This window comes from Lepeophtheirus salmonis, chromosome Z (assembly GCF_016086655.4).
Source record: "Lepeophtheirus salmonis chromosome Z, UVic_Lsal_1.4, whole genome shotgun sequence".
Classification (NCBI taxonomy): domain Eukaryota; kingdom Metazoa; phylum Arthropoda; class Copepoda; order Siphonostomatoida; family Caligidae; genus Lepeophtheirus; species Lepeophtheirus salmonis.
This window is the reverse complement of record NC_092584.1, coordinates 18,200,199-18,210,694: the sequence shown is the minus strand read 5'-3', so window position 1 is coordinate 18,210,694 and position 10,496 is coordinate 18,200,199. Positions and strand designations below refer to the sequence as shown.

General features: G+C 30.0%; 1 protein-coding gene across 1 annotated transcript in view; it reads left to right on the top strand.

Annotated features, from left to right (window-relative positions):
- The first annotated feature begins 8,933 nt into the window (after positions 1-8,933).
- LOC121130327 (neuroligin-4, X-linked) overlaps positions 8,934-10,496 on the top strand; it is a 424,376-nt gene continuing 422,813 nt past the window's right edge. The window contains 1 exon segment of the mRNA XM_040726084.2: positions 8,934-9,109. The gene's annotated coding sequence lies outside the window, so the exon portion shown is untranslated.

The following is a 10,496-nucleotide window of genomic DNA, read 5'->3' as shown; positions in this document are numbered from 1 at the left end:
ACAAATTCAGAACTTCCTTCACATCTATTTTCAAAATCTTCATAAGTGGTAATTGTCCAAATAACTTGACAGAGTAAAGATCCCTTTTTTCTACTCAAGAAATATATTCCTTATGTCGCGTTGCTTTACTTAGAGATGTTCTTCCCTTGGTTATTCAAAGGTTGAGAAACACTTACCACTTGATGAATTCTGGATTGAATTTGTATCCACTTCTGGTTAAAGCCGCTTTAGATTTACTTATACCATTTGGCTCAACTAATTTATGTGAGAAAACATTTTCCGTATTAACTTAAATCAAAAATAAATATAGATCCTGCCTTAGCGTGGAGGATTATCTTCGTGATGTTGTCTCTAAAATTAAACTTAGAATAGACCTGAAGATCCATCACATTAAAACTTTGATTAGTTTTTAACCTATTTGCACATCCACGGCCTGTATTATTATTGGATTGTGAGTCTCAGTTTTGACTTTCTTTACCGCCAAAATATAATTTATAGTAAAGAAATGATTTCAAGAAGTACGTATACCGCTGATTTTATATTTACAATATGTTCAATCATTTCTTCGTTGTATTTCTTATATTCTTCAATAAATGTAGAATTAAAATGTATATTTTTGATCAATGTAGTCAAATAACTTAGATTTTTGCCTCTGGGTTGAACTCTATTGGGTTGATATGATCCTTAAGACATCAATTTATATAAAAAGCACTCCGCATTTTATTTCATCTCTCAATGAGATGTGTAGGGAACGTACCAATGTATAGTCACATATTTTAAGAATCGAACTCTCCAAAAAAAACATAACCTCCGACATACAATACTCATTCAAACTTCAAATGAATTTAAATAAAGAATGTCATCCAATAATGCAATATTCGTTGGAATCAGAAAAATCGAAATTCAATTACATGCTTTAACTATATCAAGAACTTAGCCATCTGAAACTTTTGTCAAAGGAGAAAGGGATTTGATGTTCAAACTTGTATTATTCGAAAAGATCCGAGCTCCAACACCCAAACACGTTTGAGTACTCGAAATTTTAATGAACTTAAAAAAGATCCAAGTGATAATACAACCAAAATATTTTTTCTTTAAACTTACATATATAATTTTTAACAAATTATAATCAACTAATTATTATTATTCACCCTTTGAAGGCACTGCAAATCCCACTTAAAGTAGCCAAAATTAATTGGCAGTATAAAAAAGTGAGAAATTGTTGGATTTTTTTTTTTGAAAGACGAATATTGGGGCCTATATTCGTCTTTTTAAATCAGATAAAGGTTTCAAACTATAGCTACAATATTTGGACATATCAATTCATCCCAGAAATTTGAATAATAAGATTATGAGTGACTTAAATAGATCCATGAAATATAGACTAATATGTGTGTACATATGAAGTACCTAAGAATTTATATGTGGGTTTTTGTCTTTTTGCTAATTTTGTAACAGATTGCTTTTAATTTGAATCAATGCAAATATATATTCATCAAACTCCGTATTTGAATATACTTGAGAAATAAAACTAAAATAGGATAAATTTTATACACAAAAATACTTTATTCCGAAGGAAATTTAATCCAGATTTAAATAAAAATATGGTTAGTATTTCCTCCTTCTTATAAAAAATTCCCTACAAAACTTAGAAAGAGTTTCAAAAACCAAGTAAAATTCAGATATATATTACATATATAAACATAAATATATTCTTTTTATTTTAGAAGACCTTGTACCTTAAGAAAACTAAGGTAAATTCGAAATTAGAGATAAAAGAGTCGAGTTACACCAGGTGACTACTTATTTGTAGAGCAAAAGTTAAATTAAATTTCTTATATTATACGGAGTGACAATGTCGTATAGCATATTTGAATTAAATCAATCCAATTTAGGTTTTAGTTATGTTTTTACAATGAACTTAGAGTCAAATTGTACTCAATTAATATATTTTTAGAACATGAAATCTGTATATGATGTCCGTCAAGACAAAACCAAGATAGAAAGTTTAGATGTGGTATCGACGCTTATATAAATACCTTAAGAACATTAAATCCGTATTGATTTTTTGCATTATCATGTTCGTCAACACAAAAGGAATTATGAATGATTTTTTCTTAAAATTGGTTACGAATCACATTGGTATTCTGTGAGGCGTGATGGATTACATAAATGCCTTTGAACTTGAATTTTATAAAAAAAAAATATATATATATTCTAACTAACCCTTTGATTGTGTTGCAAATCGCACTTCTGATCCTATCGACCATGTACCCGTTCCTATGTTGGGAATTTTCAGCGATATGGCAACATATCTCGTAGATGTGCCCAAAATTATACCCCTCACTTTTTCCACAACAATCGGTTCATATGACGTCAGCCTGCTTGCAATAAGTGCTTTTGTGTTTAGCAGAGGTTTGATTTTGGGTTAAGCTCCTTTTTATGTTAATAGCTATAGATTTTTGAGAGGTTTTTTTTCAAATAACAAAATATTATAATATTTTTTTCAAAAACTTTATTTTTGAAATTTAAATTTTTAAAATTCAAAAAAATAAAAATTTCATGGGAATATCTGCGGATTCATTTTTTAATAAATGAAGTTTTTTGAAAATATCAATGATTTTTAAAATTCCTTTCAAAAAAATTTATATTTAAGTTTGTTATTTTTCAAAAATTTAACTTTTTCGTGAATAGCCTGTGGGTTTTTGAAATTATTTTACAAAAATTTAATATTTAAAAATTTAATTTTGAAAATTAAATTAAATTTATTTTTCTTCAAAAAAATTCCAAAACTTCAAAAAACAAAAAAAATATCCAAAACTCATTCATTAATGTTTTGAGTTTTGATTATTCCATTTCAAAATAAAATCAAGTTTTCCAATAAATATTTGGGATTCCTGTATTACTCGACTCTAACACTACTAACTACTGATGGATTTCGCGCTCGTGGTAAAATTGGATTCTCTTTATAATTTTATTAATCGCTAGCATTTTTCCCATTCTCATAAATATCTAGGGCACATTCATTAATATTCCCAATAGACTTATAAAGTTTTCTTTGAGGTTTTTTGTTTTAGATTTCATGCAAAAAACTTTTGATATTTGTTACACTTATTGATTTTTTTTGTACTTCCTTATATTTTTATCGAAAAGAAAATGTCTATGATATTGGTGGTATGATCTAATTATTTAATTTCTTAGTCTTTCTTTCTCTCTCTTTCTTTAAAATCTTTTGAGAAAAAAATAATCCAAACCAAACCCCTTCTGATAACAATGTAAATTACAACTAACATAAGATTGTATCTTTTTTCAATTGATTTTCTTTTGGGAAGCAAATGGAACGATTAAGCCTATTTTCTATTTATGTAACCCGTCAACACAAAAACAAATAACTTTTCGCTATCTTTGTAGATGGTGAGTGACATGTGTTATTATTCCACAAATTATCCTTCATTTATATAAATAAAATATCCCAAATAATTCTTTGGAGGTGCTGCAAATTGCACTTTTCTATAAAAGAAATAAAAATTCATAGATGGTTGTGGAAAAACAATATTTGGGCCTATATAAGTGTTTGAAATCAAATACAGGCACAAATACATTCTCCAATTTGAATAATAAGCCATTATTTGATTCTAATATCTCAATGAAGTATTGACTTGTATGTAACTTTATTATTTATTAGATCAAAATATATGTATATACAATGGACATATTCCATGAGTCTTATTTCAGCTTCCACTGAGGATTGTTTTTCAAACTTTATTTATTAAAAACATGTTGGTGAACACAGTGATAAAACCAAATTAATTTGCATTGAATTATAACTCTAATCGACTTCCTTATGAAATATGGCCTCCCTCAGCCTCAATGACGGCCTCCACCCTCTTCCTGAAAGGCCTCATAAAACCTTATGGATATAGTCTGATAAGAAGACTCTAAAGATTTCACATACCCGTGAGGCTTATTGCGGGTAGCTCCTTCGGCCCTTGCCTGGATAGAATATTGTAAAGGATGAAGATGAGGGAGCTGCCATATGTTCTTGGACACATCCAGCAATTTTTATTACTCCTTACCCTTGATTTTGCTCCCAAAGTCATCTTTAATGATCCTCTATTTACTCAAATGTTTTTAATGTATTTAAATTTTATGACTACGGCTTATGTTCTGAAAATCCCTAGTCGTTTACATTATTATATACAACATTTTGTCTCTTTATTGTATTTAATTAGAATTGTATTGGCTTGAAGATGGGGTAGGGCTTGACATTGGCGCCATCAACATATGTATTATAACACTAGTTAATAGATGTAAAGTTTATCATTTTTTAAATCCTTTTTTGTAAAAATATAAACAGTTTGTTAATTAATCCTTATTTTTTCATCTATGAAAAATGCTTGATTTTCACAAAACCTGTAGTTGAATGGTTAGTTGAATAACGTGCAAGAATATGGAGATATAAAAAAATCATTTGTGTCCTACTCTTTAATGATGATCATTGATTGAATGTGTACTTAAAATATTTCAAATAGTAGTAGCAAAAATCTTATATTAATTTATCTTCCACTAAATATTGCTTTCAGGATTTATATAAATTAGGAAATATAGTGTATTATGTGGAATACAATTTAGTCTTGTTTAAAAGCTAAATTATTAGATATGCTATTAATAATCATAATTAAAGAATAGGGCAGATATGGACGACATTTCCCTTTAAGCCGAAGAATACATCGATTACTCTAGATCTCTATAAAAACTGAGGAGTTTCATATACTGACAGAATAATTAAATCAAAAGGCCAATGAAGAGCAAAAAGAGTTTTTCATCCTACGTCCACAGCTCCTTTATTTAAAATCTGGAGTCCATCCCTCTTGTAGTCAAATCAGCTACATTTTCTACTCTAAGAAAACTAGTTTATTGCTAAGAGAGTCCCTTCAGTGTCCTTGATGAATATAACGCATGCGGCATGAATCATAAGTCTTTATCACACCCATATCAATTTCATTTATGTATTATCAAATTGATGGTGTCGTGTCTAAGTGAACAATTATACATTCTGAATAATTGTAGCCTCACTCCTGATTTCATTATACTTTTCAGTTTTCTCTTAGATGTAAAACAAGGAAGGGATATCTTTATATATTTGCCTGCAAATCATAGATGTACATAAATAGCTCTAGGGAACTGTTAGGCGAGTATGTGATTCATAAAAAGTAACTTCTTAACTTTAACTGTAAGACAATAATAGTGCTATTGATTAGATAAATAATAAATAAATTATAAAATAAGATTCCCTATTTATAAGTTATCCTTTATCTGATTGACTCCTTCGACTACATATATTTAGAAAAAATAGCTAATAAAAAGATCAATTTTGCTGCGAAAGGTGCAAAATGTCTGAAGGTGTGAGACACTTCTAGGGGAGTCTGATTTCTTAAAACTCTAAGTCCAATCCCTGATACTATTTTATCCAACACGAGACAGCATTTTACCGATTCCGAGTAACCATGCACCGAGCTAATCAAACACCGATGAGTTAGAAAATAGTAGTTTCTGTATTATTTTTCCCTTTCGTCTGCATTCCTGGAGAAATTTTAAAATTTCGAGAGATGAATAGTGATATTGGAGAAGAGCTCTCATTACATCGAAAGATTCATCATTTTAAAGTTTTTTTTAGGCATTCATCACATAGATAATTTAATCCGGCACACATGAAAGAGAAGCTATCATCCATGAAGGGATTTGCTCGAACTAAAATATTGCATATTTTTTCTTTTAGTAATTAAAAAGAAAGATTTATAAATAATTAATTAATCCTTTTTTGTATATTTATCAAATAGATACTTGCTTAAAAAATCCTCCCTTTTGTTTTTGAGAATTTTGAAAAATTTACAAAGTTGCACCATGTCAATAGAGATAGATTATTTGTTGAACCTTTATGATACTAAATTATTCACAGGGATTTCATAATTATTGATTTTTCGCTTTTTGTACATATTAGGGTCAAATTTGAGTCTTTCTTTTTGGACCTTTAAGAGGCTGTCGATGCAGGAGTGTCTACAGGACTCTAGGGAAAGAGATGTGGAGGAAAAAATAAACAATTCAATCTAAGGAAGACTGTGTTCCTAACGTAGCTTCCCTTATTCTTCTCTTTTCACTAAGGGGAGACTAGGATCCATGCCTAGCTGGAGGATCATATAGCAGCTTCTAATTTTAAGCCAATCCGAATTGAGAAACCCCTACTTCCTGGCCTTGAGTGACCACTCTTTGCCAAGAGTCCTTTAGGAGTGTCTATAGAGTTATCATCAAGGAGGAATGTCCCCAAGAATATAAAAAGACAGATAAAAGGGTAAATGTAATGAGTAATAATCTTATTTGTGACCTTAAGTCTCCATAGAGCCACGATTTGTATACTCACCGAATAGATTATTGACGTAAATAAATAACTTTTTGATGTTCCATGTTAAAACCAAACAGAGTCCTCTTTCATTTATTGATGATATTACTAATTAGTAATGAAGTTATGAATAATTTAATTAGAGTCTTCTTGAAAGATAGCTGGTCCGTAAATAATGTCGTCACATAAAATAATGTATGTCGTCACTTATTTTTAATAACTCCATGTCATAACCGGTTGTAATCTGTGTCCATATTTTCTAATGAATATCAAATATTTGATATCAATTTTTTTTGATAGCCCTACTGATTACCCCTTCCTTGGTCCTAAAATCTGAGAACAATCCCTTTGACGCCCCCAAAAATTAAGTATCTTAAGATATCCAGTATAATCAAGAAATGTATTGTTTCATACATTATTTCTTTCGGGACAAGTTGCTCTGACTTAAGAACTCCGGTCCAGAAAGGAAATTATCTCGTTTATTTAATTTCTAGGTATGAAGGTGTATTATAGAATATAATTTATAGATTAAGCGTCAGCTGAAAGAAGAAGTTACACTTTTCATACTCCATCAGTATCAATAAGAGTGGACTATATTAAAAAAATATAATTAGTTATACTGATTTCGAAATTACGAAATTTGGTATTGCTTTTAATATATTATCTAAGAATCCATATCCTCTAGTTGGTAGAGCCGATTGGCGATGATTAACGGTAGAAAAACATACAAATGCAACATCAAATTATAACCCATTTGTCAGCTGATACCTAAAAAATACTAGAAAATATTATATGATATGTTGGTATGTTGTAAAAAAGGAAACGGAAAATTAAGATGATCGCTCTGTGAGCACCCAAGCTGTCGTGACGTTTCATTAAATTAGCTGCGAGCAGCTATGAGATGAGTGAAATAAGCACAACCCCCACGAGATAGTAATTATATATTCAGGAATTACAGCTATGGCAATCTTCAATTCTACTCGGAGTCCAACAAGGGTCTATAACAAGTGGTCAAGTTGTAAGATCGAACCAGGGGGGAGGATGGTCAGCAATGGATTATGATTATTGGGGGTTTGGGGATTTCTCTCCCAATAAATATTTCCAAGCAGATTTGATTAAAAGAACTTTTAAGGCAATATGCAGGCCTGTTCATCATAATGTTATTTCTGATCGGCGATCAATTACGATATCGTTATATTATATATCTGATCTGCGATCAATTACGATATCGTTATATTATATATCTGATCGGAGTATCACAATCGGTCCTGATCTTTATATTGCTATATTGCAACATAAATTGCAAACAAAATTGCAATACAATCAAAAAGATCCTAGGGTGGACTAGACAGAGACTGAGAGACGACAACTTTGTGAACTGGTTCCTGTTAATGTCAAATAAAACGCTTGAAGAGAAAGGATTAAGTAGATAAACTATTTATTATTCGCCGGCAGACAATACTTTAGTTTTTTTCTCCATAGATATATATATTTTTATTAGTGTAAAATATTGAAAATAAATACATTTGGAAAAGGTGTTTAAATTAAAGAGGTATATATATATACTTTTATAAGTTTTATGAAATTGTATATTTGAATTGCAATTAAATTGATCGGATTGCTGAAGGCAAATTCGTTATATTCGTTATATTGCACTGAATTTCTGATCGCAGTTTTTTTCCTGATGGCTCACATGTTTTAGAGATTTTAGACCAATTTTTCATTGATGGGTTATGGCTCAATTATAGCTCCCCCAATGAATCCTCGGCTTTAATATTCGTCTTTCACGTACTAGTGACAATTTGTTACTATTTGTTCTCTCCTTAGGAATTGATAAGGATGACAGCTTTGGTAATCTTTTCAGGTAGCAATAATAAAAATAGGGCCATTTTGAAATGTCTTATTTTTGTAACTTTTCTCCCCATTTTTTTCTCATGAATACGATGTACTTTATTTGAGGTATTTGACAAAGTACAAAATACCCTATATTATTGATATTTTGTAGATTTAGAAAGCAAGTACTTGATTTATTACATTTTCCGTTAATAAAATAACTAAAGTATGTGTTACCCAAAATCTTATATCTCATTTATCAATGAATGATCATCATCTGAACCTCTCTTTTCACATACATAAGAAACACAGATGCACAATATTCCATCTAATATATATGTATATTGTATATATATATATGTATTAATCTCTAAATCTTATTGACCTGGAAAAAAGTAGTTATGTATGTGGTTATGGAGGATGACTCGCCATTGTTGTTCTGTCCAAAGGAAGTAATAGTAAGTCCCAAAAGAGTATGGGGGATTCCTATTAATCTGTATCTATTTCATTTAATCATAAGAAGAACTGAAAATATATATAAATAAAAAATACGAAAAGATGCGCTTGAACAAAAAAAAAATCTCTCTCCGCTTTTTTTTCTCTCTTTCACCCCCCTCCAATTTTCTTATTTCTCCGAATATATTTTGTTTTCCCTTTATTTGTTGGTAATTTTTTAAAAGCGAATAAAGCATTTTGGATCATCAGTTGAGGACCATCCTTGGTTGAGTCTAAAAGTGAATTTTTTTAAGGACTTATATATTTTAAAAAAGTGTTAATTTGTGATTATTTTTTAAAAGTATAAATTAATTCATCTGAGGAAGAAGAATATCTAGTCAAGACTAGCATAGCTACTACAAGAATTGATTGAATTATACAGAGGTAAGACACAGAGAGTCTGAAGGGAGATGAGTGCTTGAACATATCTTTTGCACGCAAGAATGACTTTGATATATCATTGTTTAATGCACAGATTATAAGAATGATTATAAATTGTTGGCAAAATTGGGATTAGGAGCGTAGTTCTAGACAAATAGAAGGAAAACTCTAGACTCATCTCAACAGTTATTTTTTAATGATCATGTTGTATTAAAAAATGATACGTCAAGACAAAAACAATCTTGAAAAAATATTAGTAAATATACATATAAATTTTACTCTATAAGCATATTATTACTTTGATCAATTATGGGCTTTACACATAAATGTTTGATGTAGTAATCTTAGAACATCATTTGAATAAAATATGAGGTCTTATTTGACTCTGATATGTCCTTATACATAAAATATAGACATTTTATCTTTGACATGGAATATATTTGACCATTACGTAGAGGCAACTTTCATTACTCTTACAGTATCTATATAAAAAGCCATTCAGAACAAAAATCCAAAGAAATGACGGATTAATGTTTTTATTTCATAAGCTCAAAGGGGGCTTAGAAGATTTTTCCGCTCTTGAGTGATTTTTATAGAACGACTTGAAGCGATATTTTATTTCACACCATAGAGCAAAATTCAATTATATTCCAAATGTTGACCGATTTTTTTTTGTCTCAATCTATGGACCGATTTTATCTGCAATCTTGAATTATGAGTTGTACAATTATGATTGATGCAACAGACTTGATGTTAGTGTGGGTCAATTTTCTCAACTTTCAAAAACAACTGACGTCATTGACTGGTTATATATATACAATTGATATAGACATTATCTTAAATGAGACCGATCCAGATCGATTCGTAAATTTTGAAGTGATTACTAGTTTTGAAACTTGGTCCAAAACCAAATTTTCCGTGCAGTTCGATCTTAAGTGATTTTTTCTAGATTGATTTGGACTAGTTTTATGGGCCAGACCGCGATCTTTGACCATAAACTGAAATGTAATCGTTTTCAAATCTAGGAGTGATTTTCTCATCCATCTTGATTCATAATATGTACTCATATGATTTATACAATAAGTTTAACTTCATATGGCGTTATTTTTGGTCGATGTCCTCATTTTTGAAGAACATGTGTATAGTTCATTTATAGAATCGGTCTAAACTAAGTTTTAAATGAGAACGATCCAAAAAAAATTTGTAGAACAGAAAAAGACAGAATTGCTTTTTGCAACGGATCTGGAGTGAATTTTTCTTTGAGTTCCGTCCAGACCGACCTTTTTTAAACGAGCAAATTAGTTTGGCCCACTAAAAATCATCCGAAACTACTCTAGGACTTTCAGAACGGAAGCATACCACTAGTATTTTCGTCAAATAGTGTTCTATA